Source organism: Felis catus, chromosome X (assembly GCF_018350175.1).
Source record: "Felis catus isolate Fca126 chromosome X, F.catus_Fca126_mat1.0, whole genome shotgun sequence".
Taxonomy (NCBI): Eukaryota; Metazoa; Chordata; class Mammalia; order Carnivora; family Felidae; genus Felis; species Felis catus.
In genome coordinates this window covers 65,185,367-65,205,197 of record NC_058386.1, presented here as the reverse complement: position 1 = coordinate 65,205,197, position 19,831 = coordinate 65,185,367, and the positions used below count along the sequence as shown (strand labels likewise).

The window sequence follows — 19,831 nt, the reverse complement described above, 5'->3', positions numbered from 1 at the left end:
TGCTGGTCTTACGGGGAAGGGGCCCATGCTAGTCCTTAAGCACACTTGCCCAAAAAAAGCGCAACAAAGTGCAGAGGGGCAGGACCTGATGTAAGCAGGTAAGGCAACTAGTGTTGGCCCTGTGCTCTTTACTGAAGCTAGTTTATGCTGAAGGGTAGGGGAGGAAAATTGTTCCAATTCACCTCTTTGTCTCTGGAGATGGGAGTCCATGCTTGCTGCTGTTAGGGAAACACTTCCAGGGGAATGAATAATTTCCACTTGTGCATCCTATGTGTTTTTCAGATTGCTGTTTTCGGACTGTCTGCCTCTGGGTTGGTTGCCCATTTGAAGCATCACAGTGCACCTTGGGGTCTGTCCCAGCCAGGGATGCTGACTTTAAAAACTACAAATTTCAGGGACCTGGTGTTGCAGGAACCTGCACTGGTTCTCTGGGAAAGAGTCTTGCCATACTGGGACTGTTACAGGATTGACCCAGATGGAAAGTCATGCCAGGGTGCAGAGGTGTGGGATTTGGAGCAAAGCAGGCTAAATAGCCAGTGTCTGGATTAGCTACCATCAGCAGGTGTCTCTACACCTATGCTGAAGGGTGAAGGAGGGAAATGGCACCTGCTGGCTCTTTTGTCCCCGGGAGACAATGATAGATGTGCTCTAAGGAGAGGGATACGTCTACCTGATAACTTTGAATAAATTATTTAGATTTTCAGAGCCTTATTTTCTTTAATTATGTAATGTGGAGAAGAGGAGGAAACCATTTCATAGGGTTCCTATATGAATGAAATAATGATAATGCTTCCCTGGCATTTAGTTAACTTTGTTGAACACTCATTAGCAACAACAAAAAAACAAAATCAGTGCTCATTGATTTAGATCCAATAGTTTGAAGAAAATTCCTGAAATCAAGCCCTTTCAAAAGATTATTTTTCCAAATTCTAGTTTGGATTGTTTTATAACTATTATCTATAGTTCAATCTACCCTGGTTTAAAATAAAAGTGAAAAACTTTAATTTCTGATGAGTCCATGTTTTGATTAGGAATGAAAGCTAACATAGAACAGTATAATTAAAAAAAAACTTGAATCATGAGCTCTGCTTTTATTTTTCACAGATTTTTAAAAACTTTTTATTTTGAAGTAATTGTAGGTTTACATACAATTGGAAGCATAAATACAGAGAGATCTTACATACTATTCACCAAGTTTCCCCCAGTGGTAACATCTTGCAGATCTATAGTGCAATACCAAAACCAGGATTTTGACTTTAATACAATCCACTGATTTTGTCTAGCTTTCACCAGTTTTACACATATCAGCTGTGTGTATGTGTGTGTGTGTGTGTGTGTGTGTGTGTGTGCACGCGCATGCCCATATATATATTTAGTTCTATGTAATTTTGTGATAGGTGTAGGTTTGTGTGATCGCCACCACAGTCAAGATATAAAATGCCACAAAGATTCCTCATGCTTTCTTTTTATAACTCTACCCAACTACCTACAGCCCTCACACCCGTAAATGGCAAATACATGTAACCTTTTGGTATTAACTTTTTTGGGGGAATAATTGGCATAATTCTTTAGAGATTTATCCAAATTGTGTATAGCCATAGTTTATTCCTTTTTATTATGGTAACACCCATGGTATGAATGTACACAATTTATTTAAGCATTTATCCATTGAAAGACATTCAATTGTTTCCAGCTTTTGGTGATTAAAAGTAAATCTGCTATGAACATTTGAGTACAGGTTTTTAAAACTGCTTCTTCTATCACCATCATAAACACTGGGGTCTGGCATTTTGTCAGTATTATATAAGCAGTTTCAATAGTAAAAATTCTTCTCCCATACTAATGTACCTACTATGTTTCAGCTGCCTACCCAGACACTTAATTCTACCTTGATAAAGATGCTTTTCATTTTGGTACAATGTATCCAATGAACCTTGGACAAAGATATTATTGATAAAAGGTTAATTGTCATTAGAAAATAAAACAGTTTTGGAATTCAGCTAAAGTCACTATAATAAGTAGAGCTAAAGTTTTCATCACCACACCTACTACATTTATTTCATCCACTTCCCCACAATCTTGGATTGTTAAAGATTTAACTGTACTTGAGTACAAAAAAACAAACAAAACTGTAAATAAACTTTTATAATATTGTAATTGGAGAGTAGAATATTTAAAACCTGTCTTGATTGGTTTGCACTAAATTGGTAAAGCATCTAAATATCTGTGACAAAGCTTCGTTTAACTAACTAGCTAGATAACTAACTAAACATATACAAAAAAAGTAAAGGCTTTGGAAAGTTAAATGCAAAATTACTTGCACAGAAAATTCTATGGGAAGGCAATATCGGTAGACACTATTCTTTTTTCTTCAATTCACAGAAAAATAAATAGCACTGCTATGTCAGAAATCGATTGCTCAGTCAGAAACAACCTGGACATCAAGGCCTAAGACCTTTTAGAGGGTCATACCACTTCAGAAAGGGATAGAATATTCAATATTAAATAGAATATACACAAGAATGGGACCTGAGTCAGCTGACCACAAAATGAATGTTACTCATCAAGCTATCCTTGACATAGAGTAATCCCTTAGGTGTGGTTTGAGTTTCACTGGAGGACAACTCATTCTTGAAGGACCCTAAATGGTGCTTTAGAGAGTACTATAGCAATGACTACTATCCAGTAATTAAGACTAAACTTACTTCTCCACCTTAAAAGAAGTTTGAGTTGAGAAAAAAGAGAAGATAAAATAGAGAAATACCTCTACAATAGTGTTTGTAAAAGTGAGTTCCATAGATTAGCTACATCTGAATTCTCTGTAGGTTTTGTTAAAAATCCAGAAGCTCTATCTTAGATCTAGACCCAGTCTTTGAGTGTGACTTAGGTCTATACGCTTAGGCATTTGGCATGTTATTAGAGAATTCTTGACCTGTATAATGAGGACCTCAAGAGAACCAGGGAGAATATGGAGATATGAGGTTTTCTAAAATACAAATTTTCTCAAATTAGCCCTGAGAAATTCTTTCTGGGAACCATCAGCAATGACTAGTAAATACAAACACCATGATGCTGCCAGTAGCTGACAAATATTTGGTAGAAAGATGAGAATTGTACTATTTCTATCAGTATTATACCCCTGCTTGGCAAATGCTGTCCAGAAGACTCATATTGTGTGAAAGAATGGTCATTATTACATTTTATCTTATTTCTTAAAATCGCTAAGCAATGTAATTTGTGATTAGTTACTTCTCTGGGTTGTAGGCCTGAAAGACCTATCTGTGAGCATTAGTTCTTTTGATGCTTCATAAGGTCCATATATTTATGTGTGTTGTTTCACATACACGTATGCATATTTGTGTGTGTACATCTGTGTGTATAAAATTATTTTCTTTTTTTTTTTTAAAAAAATTTTTTTTTCAACGTTTATTTATTTTTGGGACAGAGAGAGACAGAGCATGAACGGGGGAGGGGCAGAGAGAGAGGGAGACACAGAATCGGAAACAGGCTCCAGGCTCCGAGCCATCAGCCCAGAGCCCGACGCGGGGCTCGAACTCACGGACCGCGAGATCGTGACCTGGCTGAAGTCGGACGCTTAACCGACTGCGCCACCCAGGCGCCCCTAAAATTATTTTCAATTAAACCATAGAGGGTGCTGGCTTTTAAGCCCAGAGACTCCATTTCCTGTAGCCCTCCAGTTCTCCTGGAGTTGTCCTCCCTGATTTTTAAAGCTTTTAAAGTTAATCTGCACTTATTTTCAAAGCCCAGTATTATGAGGCATCAGTTTCCCAGTGATGGTCCCCATGGCCAGAATGTGCCAGGTATGGGGTCTGATCCTCCCAGTTCTCCATGTTCATGATGTCCCTCCCACTTGTGTTTAGTCACGCTGGAGGTTTGGTTTTCAGTCGCATCTCTACCTCTCCTACCTTTTTTGATGTGACCTCTCCAAGAGTAGTCATGAAAGACCTGTTCTGCCAGTCTTCAGGTTGTTTACATAGTGAGTTGTAATACATGTGGTTGTTGCCTCAGTGTGTTTGTGAGAGGTGAGCTCAAGATTCTCCTACTCTTCTTCCTTTGAGATCGATTTTCTCTTGCCATTTTCAAAATTCTCTCTTTGTCCTTGACTTGGGACAATTTAATTATAATATGTATAGTGTAATACTTTGGTTGATACTTTTTTAGGACATTTTACCTTCATGAATGTGGATGTCCATTTCTTTTCCTCAAATTGGGAGACTTCATGAATTTGTGTAACATCCCTGTGCAGGCACCATGCTAATCTTCTTGATTTATTTCCAATTTTTAGTATATGTGCTGCTGAAGTGAGAACATACTATTTTTAGTAGGTTTATTTATATGTATTTTTATTTCTTAATGCAAATACAAGCAAACTTGAATACTCATACTTTATTCCCATTTTACACAAAAGATAGCCTGCTTTAAACATTGCTCTGTAGTTTCCTTTTTTTCACTTGATATATCCTGGAGTCTTTGCAGTACATAGGGATATTCCTTATCATTTATTAATAGCTGTATTATATTCCATTCTGTGGATAAAGCATGGCTAATTTTACAAGTGTACTATAGTTGTCCACTGAGTTGTTTTCAATCTTGGATTATTACAAACAATCTTGTAATGAATAACCTTGTACATATTCTGTATGATATGTGTTTTTGTGTTTGCGTTCTGTAGGATTGTTTCCAGAAGCGGAAATGCTGAGCCAAAAGATATATACCTTTAAATTGTTCACAGATAGAACCAAATTCTACCCCATAGGTGTATTATTTTGCTTTTCCCACCAGTTACATGTGAGAATAACTGTCTTCTCACTATATTATTGAGTGTGCTATAATAAAAAAGAAGTGGCATTTCACTGTAGTTTCATTTTAAAATTGTGTTATGAGTGAGGTTGTGCATCTTCAATATTTTCAGGAACATTGCTATTTCTTATACTGTGAATCGTCTGTTAATGTTTTCCCCACATTTCATATTGAATTGTTAGTCTTTTTTATGAATTTTATGAGAATTATTTATGTTGGAAATATTAGATCTCTTTTTGTGACACAAATTGTATTCCTTCAGTTTGCCATTTGTCTTTTGACCTCGCATAGGGTATTTTTTAATAAAAGTTTTAAATGCTTCATGTAGTCAATTCTATCAATCTTTGGACTGCTTTGTGGTATGGTCTGAGCTATGGCTTTTGCTTTCTTTTCCAAATTACAACCCAGTTGTCCCAAAACCATGTATTACAAAGTTTAAGTACACTATTACCACATGTTCTTAAATTTATGTCTGGAATTTGTAGTTTTTTCAAATGGTTAATCTATCTGTTAATATCATGCTGATTTAATTACTTAGCATTTATACTATGTTTACATATCTGGATAGCCTGTGTTTTGTATTCTTATATAAAATGGTTATTCATATAAGGCCACATAAGAAGACAGAAGAGAGGCTCAGGAGAAAGAAAATTCACTATACTCACAGATTCTAGAGACAGAAGGCATGCCATGCCATGATGTGCTACATGGAAATACACCTGGGTGTTCAGGAAGTAGAAGACAAGAGCAAAGGGAAGGTTTGGGCCACTGTATTTATTGAGATTTCTGCAGGAAAAACAAACTTGGGAAAGGCGAGCAGCTTGGGGCTGTCTAGTTTGAATGATTTCAGTGGACTCTCAGGGTTTGTCCCTAGTTGCCTGGCACCTGGCCATGGGATGATTAAAGCAGAGGAATATTGCCTCCTGGGATGAGTGGGCCAAATAGAGGAGGTGTGGCTTTGAACTGGTTATTTTGTATATCAAAACACCATCCCTGATGAGCTCTTTGCTAACACTAAATATTGGCTAGTTTCAGGAGGGGTAGTTTCTCCCCATCCAGAGGTCAAAACATCATAGTATCAGAATTATTTTAGTTATAATACAGATGGTACGCCTCATATTTTTTAATTGTCATTATTCTTCTGGCCCTTTTCTTTAAAAAATGTAATTTACATGAAGTAAAATATTCAAATTTTAAAGTGTAGAATTAATGAGGTTTTAAAAATAGATACACCTTTGTAATAACCAACCTAATTAAGGTATACAACAATTTTATCACTTCATTAACTTTCATCATAGATTTTTCCAGTCAGTCTCCAGACCCCCAGAGGCAATCATCATCCCACTTTTTACACCATAGATAAGTTTTTAGTGTTCTAGGACTTAAAAACAGAAATAAATACAATGTGTTCTTTTGTAATTGGTTTCATTGACTCAAAAATATTCATTTATATTTTTGTTATTATGTATGTTGGTTGTGAATTAATTTTCACTGATGAGTAGTATTCTATTTTATGGACACATTACAATTTATTTATCTTTTCATGTGTTTAAAGACATAGTGATTGTTTATAGTCTTTAGCTACTGTGAATAACACTGCCTTGGACATTATTATACAAAATTTTGTGAGCTTATCTTTCCATTTCTCTTCAATGAATGAGTGGATCATAAGGTACAAGTAGATATACAGATATAGATGATATATAGATGATATAAATAAATATATACACATAGATACAGCTATACATATAGATACCCAAACTGTTTTCCAAAGTGGTACTTTCATTTTACACTCCCACAAGCATTGTATGAGCATTCCAGTTGCTCCACATCCTTACTAACATTTCGTGTTATCAGTCTTTTTAACTCTAGCCATTATAGCTTGTTTGAAGTGCTATTATTTTGGTCTGTTGAGAATTTCTCACGTGCTAATTAGTCAAAATATTTACTTTTGTAAAGTTTTTATTCAAGTCCTGTCCATTTTAATTGGTCAGCCATTTTTAAAAATTAATGAATAGTAAGAGATCTTTATATAGTCTGGTTTAGAGTCCTTTGATATGTACTTTGCAAATATTTTCTCCCAGTCTATGGCTAGTGTTTTCATTTAATTAATGGTAACTCTTGAAGAGAAACGTTTTTAATTTTGATGAAATAACATTAACCATTTTTTTCTTATATACTTCATGTTTTTTTATGCTTGTATGTATCTTTGCCTATTTTGGGGGGAAGTTTGGGAAGACGGTGGAGTAAGAGGACTTTGAACTCACCCCATACCACATTTACAACTATATACAATCCACATCCAAGTCAATTAACCAGCAGAGCAAACCAAAGACTGGCAGAACAAACTCTAAAACTAAATATAGGGAAGAAGCTGCACATGAAGTGTTAGGAAGGTCAGAAAGTTGGAGGGAGGCTGTCTTCAGAAAAATGAGACATTGCATGAAGGAGCTCACACAGGGAAGACTAATCCCCATAAAAACTGGCTTTAAAAACAAGAAAGGCTGAATTCCATGAGTTTTTAAAACCAGTGGGCCTTGAGGCCTGGAACTTTAAGAGACAGCTAACTCAGCACTGAATGAGTCCTGAGGTCAAAGGATAGCTGGATTGTTGCCCTTAAAGAGATAGCAGCTTGCATGGAGAAGCAAGATAAAAACGGCACTTTACACAATGCCAGGGAGCAAACAGGAAACATATCTGTTCATACCAATTTTAAGTGTGCTGGGGGGACTTTGAAAAGGAGGAACATGGCAGGTGCCACTTTCCAAGTGCATAAACCCAGAGCCACCTGTAGGAGATAAGGTTGCATGGACACCTCTTGTAGCCTTGGCACAAGGCTGAGGGTAAATTTTGTTAAAGCTGCCCACATGCCCACACAAACGCTGGGTGCACAGCTACGTTTGAATGCAGAGCACAGCTGCCACACTATTCCCATATGCACACCCCTAGCCACAATTACATGATGAGCCTAGGTGTGTGCACTCATCATCGCAATTTGTGCCCAGCCCCAGGCCACCACAGTGGTTTAGAGAATCTAGCACAGGATTTATATCAGACAAACTAGATATTAAAACAAAGACTATAACATGAGATGTAGAAGAACACTATATCACAATAAAGGGGTTTATCTAACAAGATCTAAAAATTATAAATATTTATGCATCCAACATGGAATCACCCAAATATATAAAACAACTAGTAATAAACATAAAGAAACTCATAGGTAATAATACAATAATAGTAAAGGACTTTAACACTCCACCTACAGCAACGGACAGATTATCTAAGCATAAAATCAAGAAGGATACCATAGCTTTGAATGACACACTGGACCAGATGGACTTAACAGATATACTCAGAACATTCATCCTAAAGCAGCAAAATAAACATTTTTTTTGAGACCACATGGGACATTATCCAGAATAGATCACATACTGAGTGACAAATCAACCCTAAACAAGTACAAAAAGTTTGACATCATACCACACATACTTTCCAACCACAAAGCTATGAAACTTAAAGTCAACCACAAGAAAAAGTTTGGCAAGACAATAAATACACGGAGACTAAATAACATCCTACTTAAGAATGAATGGGTCAACAAGGAAATTAATGAAGAAATTTTAAAAATACATGGGATGAGAGAGAGAGAAGATGATGGCATAGGAGGACGCTGATATCACCTGCTGATCACTTATATTCCACCCACATCTGCCTAAATAACCCAGAAAACCACCAGAAGACTAGCAGAACAGACTCTCTGGAGCCAAGCATAGACAAGAGGCCCACGGAAGAGGGAAGGAAGGGCAGAGAGGCGGTACATGCTACATAGACTGGCTGGAGGGAGCCAGGGCAGTAGAAGGGCAGCCCGCCCAGGCAAGGCAGAGCCCCAAGTCTGGATTGCAAAAGTGGAGGGGCCAGACACTGTGAGTTCTGACAGCCAGCAGGACTTAACATCTGGAATGTTAAAAGTCAACAGCTCTGCTCTTGGAGAGTGGGGAGGGTGAGAGGACACAAGGAGGGACAATTGTTGAGCCCCAGGACACAGAGCTCAGCTCACCAAGGGAACAAAGGTGCTGGCAAGTGCTATCTCCCTCTCCAATCCCCCAGCCGAAATTCAAAGGGAACCAGTTCCCATCAGTGAACTTGTTTACACCATGCAAACACCCAAGACTATGCTTCTGTGGATACATCCCTCCAACAGGTTTGCTTCCCTCCCAGTGCTGCAGGGTCCCTCCTGCAGGGGACCACCCACAGCAAAGCAAGCTAACCCTGCTGCTCCCACCCCTGTGCACCTTGCAGATCCACCCTGGTTAATATGCCAGATCCCATCGAAGCAGCACAACAAGCATGGCAATGTGCAAATAGCCAAGACAGGGGCCACACCACTCCACAATGAGTCTTGCCCTTGGGAGAGGGGGAAGATAAGGTACACACCAGTCTGACTGTGGCCCTGCTGTGGGCTGGAAGCAGACATTGGGTCTGACTATGGCCCCACCCACCAACACAAGTTACTCTGGACAGTACAAGGGAAGTGTCCTGTAGTTTGGAGCACCCCGGGGAATACCCAAAATGATGAAACAGAAGAATTATCCTCAAAAGAAACTCCAGGAAGTAGCGACAGCTAACTAATTGATCCAAAACAATTTAAACAATATAACAGAATAAGAATTTAGAATTATAGTCATAAAACTAATCGCTGGGCTTGATAAAAGTATACAGGACAGCAGAGAATCTATTGCTACAGAGATCAGGGGACTAAGGAGCTAATGAAGAGATAAAAACTGCTATAAATGAGGTACAAAATAAAATGGAGGTGACCACAGCACGGATTGAAGAGGCAGAGGAGAGAATAGGTGAATTGGAAGATAAAATTATGGAAAAATAAGAAACTGAGAAAAATAGAGATAAAAAAAATCAGGAGTATGAGGGGAGAATTAGAGAATTAAGTGATGCAATCAAATGAAACAATATCCGTATAATGGGAATTCCAGAAGAGGAAGAGAGAGAAAAAGGGGCTGAAGGTGTACTTGAACAAATCATAGCTGAGACCTTCCCTGATCTGGGGAAGGAAAAAGGCATTGAAATTCAAGAGGCACAGAGAACTCCCTTCAGATGTAACTTGAATCAATCTTCTGCACGATATATCATAGTGAAACTGGCAAAATACAAGGATAAAGAGAGAATTCTGAAAGCAGCTAGGGATAAACAGGGTCTAACGTACAAAGGGAGACCGATAAGACTAGTGGCAGCCCTATCTACTGAAACTTGGCAGGCCAGAAAGGAATGGCAGGAAATCTTCAATGTGATGAACATAAAAAAATATGAAGCCAAGAATCCTTTATCCAGCAAGTCTGTCATTCAGAATAGAAGGAGAGATAAAGGTTTTCCCAAACAAACAAAAACTGAAGGAATTCATCACCACTAAACCAGCCTTACAAGAGATCCTAAAGGGGGACTCTGAGAGTGAAATGTTGCAAGGACCACAAAGTACCAGAGACATCACTACAAGTATGAAACCTACAGAAATCATAATACCTCTAAACCCATATGTTTCAATAATAACACTGAATGTAAATGGACTAAATGCTCCAACCAAAACACATAAGGGTATCAGAATGGATAAAAATACAAGACCCATCTATTTTCTGTCTACAATAGACTCATTTTAGAACTGAGGACACCTTAAAATTGAAAGTGAGGGGATGGAGAACTATCTATCATGCTACTGGAAGTCAAAAGACAGCTGGAGTAGCCATACTTATATCAGACAAACTAGACTTTAAATTAAAGGCTGTAACAAGAGATGAAGAAGGGCATTATATAATAATTAAAGGGACTATCTATCAGGAAGAGATAACAATTATAAATGTCTATGCACCTAATATGGGAGTCCCCAAACATATAAAACAGTTAATCACAAACATAAGCAACCTTATTGATAAGAATGTGGGAATGGGGAATTTAATACTGTACTTAAAGCAATGGATAGATCATCTAGACACATATCAATAAAGAAACAAGGGCCCTGAATGATACATTGGGTCAGATGGACTTGACAGATATATTTAGAACTCTGCACCCTAAAGCAACAGAATATACTTTCTTTTCGAGTGCACATGGGACATTCTCCAAGATAGATCACATACTGGGTCGCAAAACAGCCCTTAATAAGTATAAAATAATTGAGATCATACCATGCACGCTTTCAGACAACAATGCTATGAAACTTGAAATCAACCACAGGAAAAAGTCTGGAAAACCTCCAAAAGCAGGGAGGATAAAGAACACCCTACTAAACAATGAATGGGTCAAAGAGGCAATTAGGGAAGAAATTTAAAAATATATGGAAACAAATGAAAATGAAAATACAACAATCCATATGCTTTGGGATTCAGCAAAGAGTGTCCTGAGAGGAAAATACATTGCAATCCAGGCCTATCTCAAGAAACAAGAAAAATTCCAAATACAAAATTTAACCACACCTAAAGGACATAGAAGCAGAGCAGCAAAGACATTCCAAACCCAGCAGAAGAGAAATAATAAAGATCAGAGCAGAAAGAAACAATATAGAATCTAAAAAAAAAACAGCAGAGCAGATCAATGAAACCAAGAGTTGGTTTAAAAATTGATAAACCTCTAGCCAGGCTTCTCAAAAAGAAGAGGGAGATGACCCAAATAGAAAAAATCATGAATAAATGGAATTATTACGACCAATCTCTCAGAAATACAAGCAATTATCAGGGAATACTATAAAAAATTATACACCAACAAACTGGACAACCTGGAAGATATGGACAAATTCTTAAGCACACACACACTTCCAAAACTCAAACAGGAAGAAATAGAAAACTTGAACAGACCCATAACCAGCGAAGAAATTGAATCAGTTATCAAAAATCGCCCAACAAATAAGAGTCCAGGACCAGATAGTTTCCCTGGGGAATTCTACCAGACATTTAAAACAGAGATTATACCTATCCTTCTCAAGCTATTCCAAAAAATAGGAAGGGAAGAAAAACTTCCAGACTCATTCTATGAAGCCAGCATTACTTTCATTCCTAAACCAGACAGAGACCCAACAAAAAAAAGAGAACTACAGGCCAATATTCCTGATGAATATGGAAGCAAAACTTCTCAACAAGACACTAGCAAATCGAATTCAACAGCATATAAAAAGAATTATTCACCATGATCAAGTGGGATTCATCCCTGGCTTGCAGGGCTGGCTCAACATTCGCAAATCAATCAATGTGACACATCACATTAATAAAAAAAAAAGAAAAGGACCACATGATCCTGTCAATCGATGCAGAAAAAGCATTTGACAAAATTCAGTATCTTTCTTAATAAAAACCCTCAAGAAGGGCAGGATAGAAGGAACATACTTAAACATCATAAAAGCCATTTATGAAAAGCCCACAGCTAACATCATCCTCAATGGGGAAAAACTGAGAGGTATCCCCCTGAGATCAGGAACATGACAGGGATGTCCACTGTTGCCGCTGTTGTTTAACATAGTGTTGGAAATTCTAGCATCAGCAATCAGACAACAAAATGAAATCAAAGGCATCAAAATTGGCAGAGATGAAATCAAGCTTTCACTTTTTGCAGATGACATGATATTATACATGGAAAACCCAATAGACTTCACCAAAAGTCTACTAAAACTGATACATGAATTCAGCAAAGTCGCAGGATACAAAATCAATGTACAGAAATCAGTTGCATGCTTATACACTAATAATGAAGCAACAGAAAGACAAATAAAGAAACTGATCCCATTCACAATTGCACCAAGAAGCATAAAATACCTAGGAAATAAACCTAACCAAAGATGTAAAAGATCTGTATGCTGAAAACTATAGAAAGCTTATGAAGGAAATTGAAGAAGATATAAAGAAATGGAAAAACATTCCATGCTCATGGATTGGAAGAGTAAATATTGTTAAAATGTGTATACTCCCCAATGTAATCTACACATTCAATGCAATCCCAATCAAAGTTGCACCAGCATTCTTTTGAAGCTAGAACACACAATCTGAAAATTTGTATGGAACCACAAAAGACCCCGAATAGCCAAAGTAATTTTGAAGAAGACCAAAGCAGGAGGCATTACAATCCCAGACTTTAGCCTCTACTCCAAAGCTGTAATCATCAAGACAGCATGATATTGGTACAAAAATAGACACATAGACAATGGAATAGAATAGAGACTCCAGAATTGGACCCACACAAGTATGGCCAACTAATCTTTGACAAAGCACCAAGGAATATCTAATGGAAAGAAGACAGTCTCTTTAACAAATGGTTAAGCAACATGCAGAAGGATGAATCTTGACCATTTTCTTACACAATTCACAAAAATAAATTCAAAATGGACAAAGGACCTGAATGTGAGAAAGGAAACCACCAAAACCCTAGAGGACAAAGCAGATAAAAACCTCTCTAACCTCAGCCGCAGCAATTTCTTACTTGACACTTCCCCACAAGCAAGGGAATTAAAAGCAAAAATGAACTATTGGGACCTCATGAAGATAAAAAGCTTTTGCAGTGCAAAGGAAACAATCTACAAACTAAAAGGCAATTAAGGATTGAGAAAAGGTATTTGCAAATGACATATCAGACAAAGGGCTAGTATCCAAAATCTATAAAGAACTCACCAAACTCCACACCCAAAAAACAAATAATCCAGTGAAAAAATGGGCAGAAGACATGAATGGACACTTCTCTAAAGAAGACATCCAGATGGCCAACAGGCACATGAAAAGATCCTCAGCGTCGTTCCTCACCAGGGAAATACAAATCAAAATCACACTGAAATACCACCTCACAGCAGTCAGAGTGGCTAAAATGAACAAATCAGGAGACTATGGATGCTGAGAAGGATGTGGAGAAATGGGAACTCTCTTGCACTGTTGTTGAGAATGCAAACTATTGCAGATGCTCTGGAAAACAGTGTGGAGTTTCCTCAAAAAGTTAAAAATAGACCTACCCTATGATCCAGCAATAGCACTGCTAGGAATATACCCAAGGGATACAGGAGTGCTGATGCATAGGGGCACTTGCACCCCAATGTTTATAGCAGCACTCTCAACAATAGCCAAATTATGGAAAGAGCCTAAATGTCCATCAAATGATGAATGGATAAAGAAATTGTGGTTTATATACACAATGAAATACTATGAGGCAATGAGAAAAAATGAAATATGGCCTTTTGTAGCAACATGGATGGAACTGGAGAGTGTTATGCTAAGTGAAATAAGTCATACAGAGAAAGACAGATACCATATGTTTTCACTCCTATGTGGATCCTGAGAAACTTAACAGAAGACCATGGGGGAGGGGAAGGAAAAAAAAGTTAGAGAGGGAGGGAGCCAAAACATAAGAGAGTCTTAAAAACTGAGAACAAACTGAGGGTTGATGGAGGGTTAGAGGGAGGGAAGGGTGGGTCATGGGTATTGAGGAGGGCGTCTGTTGGGATGAGCACTGGGTGTTGTATGGAAACCAATTGGATAATAAATTTCATATTTAAAAAAATTAAAAAATACAAAAAATTAAAAAAAGAATATAAAAATAAAAATACATAGAAACAAACATGTTCCAAATCTTTGAGATGCAGCAGAAGTAGGGAAGTATATAGCAAAACAGGCCCACCTACAGAAGCAAGAAAAGTCTCAAATACACAACCTAACCTAAAGATGCAAGAAAAAGAACAACAAATGAAGCATAAAGTAGAAGGAGGGAAATAATAAATATTAGAGCATAAATAAATGATATAAAAACAAATAAAAAGCACAGAACAGATCAATGAAACAAGGGGCTGATTTTTTGAAAGAATTAATAACATTTTTAAACCCTTAGCCAGACTTATCTAAAAGATAAGGGTTCCAAATAGATAAAATCATGGATAAAAGCCGAGAGATTACAGACAACACCACAGAAATGGACACAGTTACTAGAAAATATTATGAAAAATTAGATCTCAGCCGATTCGGGAAACTGAAGGAAATTCATGAATTCTTAGAAATATACAAACTACCAGAACTGAAACAGGAAGAAATAGAAAAACTTGAGTAGACTGAAAGACAGCAAAGACATTTAATCTGCAATCAAAAATCTCCAAACAAACAAAGTCCAGGGCCAGATGGCTTCACAGCAGGATTCTATCAAATATTTAAAGAGGAGTTAATACCTATTCTTCTCAAACTATTCCAAATAGTTGAAATGGAAGGGAAATTTCCAAACTCATTCTGAGAGGCCACCATAATTGTGTTTTCACAAAGACTTGACTAAAAATGACAATTACAGGCCAATATACCTGATGAACATGGAGGCAAAAATTCTCAAAAAAATATTATCAAATTGAATCCAACAGTACATTTTGAAAGAATCATTCACCATAATCAATTTGAATTTATTCCTGGGCTACAAAGTTGGTTCTGAATTCACAAACCAAACAACGTGATACACCACATTAGTAAAAGAAAGAATAAGGACCATATGATCTCAATAGTTGCAGAAACAACATTTGACAAAGTACATCATCCATTCTTGATTAAAATCCTCAACAAAGTAGGGATACAGGGAATTTACATCAACATCATAAACACCACATGTGAAAGACCAACAGATAGTATAATCCTCAATGAAGAACAATTGAAAGCTCTTCCTCTCTCACCATTGGGATGTCCACTATCACCATTGTTTCTAAACATAGTACTCGAAGTCCTTGTATCAGGAGTCAGGCAACAAAAAGAAATAAAAGACATTCAAGTCATTAATTAAATATTCAAACTTTTACTATTCAGTGATGTTATGATATTGTATGTGAATACATGAAAGGACTCCACCAAAAAATTACTAGAACTGATACACGAATTCAGCAAAGTGGTGGAATATAAAATCAATGTACAGAAATCTGTTGTATTTCTATATACCAATAATAAAGCAGCAGAAAGAGAAATCAAGGAATCAATCCATTTACAATTGCACAAAAAATTTTTAGATACCTATGAATAAACCTAACCAAAGAAGTAAAATATATCTACTCTAAAAACTATAGAACACTGATGAAAGAAATTGAAGATGACACAAAGAAATGGAAAAAAATATCCCATGGTCATGTATTAGAAAAAACAAACTTTGTTAAATGTCTATACTATGCAAAGCCATCTAGACACTTAATGTAATTCCTTTCAAAATACCACCAGTATTCTTCACAGAGCTAGAATGAACACTCCTAAAATTTGCACGGTACCACACAACATCCAGAATAGCCAAAGCAACCTTGAAAAAGAAATGCAAATCTGGAGGCATCACAAGTCCAGACTTCAAGCTATATGCCAAAGTTTTAGAGATCAAGACAGTATAATATTGGCAGAAAAAGAGACACATAAATCAATGGAACAGAATAGAAAATCCAGAAATGGACCCACAACTCTATGGTCAATTAATCTTCAAAAATCAGGAAAGAATATCCAATGGGCAAAAGACAGTATCTTCAACAAATGGTGTTGGGAAACCCAGACAGTAACATGCAAAAAGAATGAAAGTGGATCACTTTATTACACCATACACAAAAATAAATTCAAAATCAATGAAAGACTTAAATGTGAGACAAGAAATCATTAAAATTCTAGAGGAGACATAGTAGCAACCCCTTTGAACTCAGCTGTAGTGACCAACTTCTTACTCAAAAATTCTCAGGAGGCAAGGGAAACAAAATAAAAAAAATGAACTATTGGGACTTCATCAAGATAAATAGCTTCTACACAGCGAATGATACAGTCAACATATTAAATGGTAACCTTTGGAAAGGGAGACAATATTTGCAAATAACATATTGGATAGAAGGTTAGTATCCAAAACCCATAAATAATTCATCAAATCCAACACACCAAAACATATATAATCCATTTAAGAATAGATATTTTTCCAAAGAAGACATAACAGACACATGAAAAGATGCTCAACATCACCCATCATTAGAGAAATAGAAATCAAAACCACAATGAGATATCACCTCAAGCCTATCAGAATGGCTAAAATTAACAACACAGGACATTACATGCGTTAGTGAGGATGCTGAGAAAAGTGAACACTCTTACACTGTTGGTGGGAATGCGAACTGGTGCAGCCATTCTGGAAAACAGTATGGAGGTTTCTGAAAAAGTTAAAAATAGAATCTCCCTACAAACCACCAATTGCACTATTAGGTACTTAGCCAAAGGATACAAAAGTACTGATTCAAAAGGACACATGCATCCTGATGTTTATAGCAGCATTATCAACAATTGCCAAATTATGGAAAGAGCCCAAATGTCCATTGACTGATGAATGGATAAAGAAATTGTGATATATATGTGACATATATATATATATATATATATATATATACACACACATACATATATATATATAAACTCATCAAAAAGAATGAAATATGCCATTTGCAATGATGTGGATATAGGTAGAACGTATTATGCTACATGAAATAAGTCAGTCAGAGAAAGAGAAATATCATTAGGTTTCACTCATATGTGGAACTTAAGAAACAAAAGAGATGAACATGGGGGGAAAAGAGTCAGGCAAACCATAAAACAGACTCTTAGATATAGAGAACAAACAGATTCATTGGAGGGTGTGTGTGTGTGGGGGGTGAGATGGGCTAATGTATGGTGAGTATTAAGAAGAGCACTTGTTGTGACACCTGGTGTTGTATGTAAGTGATGAATCACAAAATTCTACTACTTAAACTTATATTGCACTATGTGTTAACAAGGTGGAATTTAAATAAAAACTTGAAAAAAAACAAGGAGAAAATTAAAATATTCTCAGATTTTAAAAAAATCTGAAGGAATTCATTACCATTAAACATGCCCTACAAAAAAAAATGCTAAATGCTAAAGGGGTTTATTTAAGTTGAAATGAAAGGACACAAAACAATAACCTGAAATGATACAAAAATATAAATTTGTGTGGTAAAGTTAATTGAATAGACTTGATAAGGTTGATAATAGGGGAGGATATACATGTGTGGTGACAGAGGCTATTGGGTGAATCTCTATACCGTCTGCTCAGTTTTACTGTGATCCTAAAACTGCTCTAAAAAATCTATTGTATACAACATTGTTGGAAAAGTAGAGAAATTGGAACCCTGAGCATTGCTGGTGAGAGTGTAAAGTGATACAGTTGCTATGAAAAACAGTATGGTGGATACTCAAAAAAATTAAACAGCACTAACATATAATCCAGGAATTCTACTTCTGAGTATATACCCCAAAGAATTGGAAGTAAGGTCTTGGGCATATATTTGTACACAAATATTTTCAGAGTTTGATTCACATTAGGCAAAAGGTAGAAGCAACCCAATTGTCCATCAATAAATGCACGGCATACAAAATTGCAATTTCCTAAGATGAAAAAGTTAGTGAAGATGGATCGTGATGTTCGTAAAACAATGTAAATGTACTTAAAACCTCTGAACTGTTTACTTAAACATATTTAAAGCTATAAATTTTATTATATGTATTTTACCACAATTTTTAAAAAAGAATAAAGCTATGCCATTTATGTACAGGTTTTTGAATAAGCATGTTTTTATTGTTTTCTTTATTTTTTATTGAGATGTTATTAACATATAGTGTTATATTAGCTTCAAGAGTACAATAAATTATTAAACAATTTTATACATTACTCAGTGTACATCACAATATTAACTTCAAGAGTACAAAAAATTATTAAACAATTCTATACATTATTCAGTGTACATCACAATAAGTGGACTATTAATCCCTTTTATCTATTTTACCAATACTCCTCGCCCCTTTGTCAGCCACCAGTTTGTTATCTATTTAAGTGTCTAAGATTTTTTGGTTTGTCTCTTTTTATGCGTTGTTTTGCTTCTTAAATTCCACATATGAGTGAAATTATATAGCATTTGTCTTTCTGTATCTGACTGGTTTAACTTACAATTATACCTTCTAGGATCTATCCATGATGCTGCACATGTCAGGATTTTATTCTTTTTTATGAGTGAGTAATATTAGTTTGTGTGTGTGTGTGTGTGTGTGTGTGTGTGTGCATAATTGTTAAATCAATTTATGTATGTATGGACACAGGTTGCTTGCATATCTTGGCTATTGTGAAAAATGGTGCAATAAACATAGGGGTACATATATCTTTTAAAATCAGTGTTTTCATTTTCTCTGGGTAAATACCCAGTAGTGGAATTACTGAATCATGTGATATTTCTATTTTTATTCTTTTGAGGAAGTTCCATAGTGTTCTCCACAGTGGCTGCACCAATTTGTAATCCCTACTGAAATACCAACAGCACTTTTTACACAACTGGAATGAATAATCCTAAAATATGCATAAAACCACAAAAGATCTCAAATAGGCAAAGCAATTTTGACAAAGAACAAAGCTGGAGGTATTACCATCCCAGATTTTAAGATGTAATACAAAGCTTTAGTAATCAAAAGAGTATGGCACTGATACAAAGTAGACACATAGGTCAATGAAAGAGAATATAGAAGCCAGAAGTAAACCCATGCTTATATAGTTAATTAAGGTATGATGAAGGAACCAGGAATATACAATGGGGAAAAACAGTCTCTTCAACAAATGGTGTTGGAAAACTGTACAGTTACATGTAAAAGCATAGAACTAGGCCGCTTTCTAATGCCATCCACAAAAATAAACTCAAAATGAATTAAAGACCTAAATGTGAGACTTAAAAGGATAAGATTCTTAGAAGAAAAAATATGCAGTAAATAGTTTGACATCACTCGTAACAGCATTTTTATAAATATGTCTCATGACACAAAGGAAACAAAAGTAAAAATACACTTTGGGACTATATCAAAATAAAAAGCTTCTGTTCAGCAAAGGAAAAAAAAAACAACAATACTAAAAGACAACCTACTGAATGGGAGAAAATATTTGTAATTGACATATCTGTTAAAGGGTAAGTATGCAAAATATATAAAAAACTTATACAACT

The 19,831-nt window shown here is 36.1% G+C and overlaps 1 non-coding gene across 1 annotated transcript; it reads right to left on the bottom strand.

Annotated features, from left to right (window-relative positions):
- Nucleotides 1-4,222: 4,222 nt before the first annotated feature.
- LOC111558833 lies at nt 4,223-4,330 on the bottom strand. Its single transcript, XR_002739964.1, has one exon. It is a non-coding gene; the product is annotated as a U6 spliceosomal RNA (small nuclear RNA).
- Nucleotides 4,331-19,831: the final 15,501 nt, after the last annotated feature.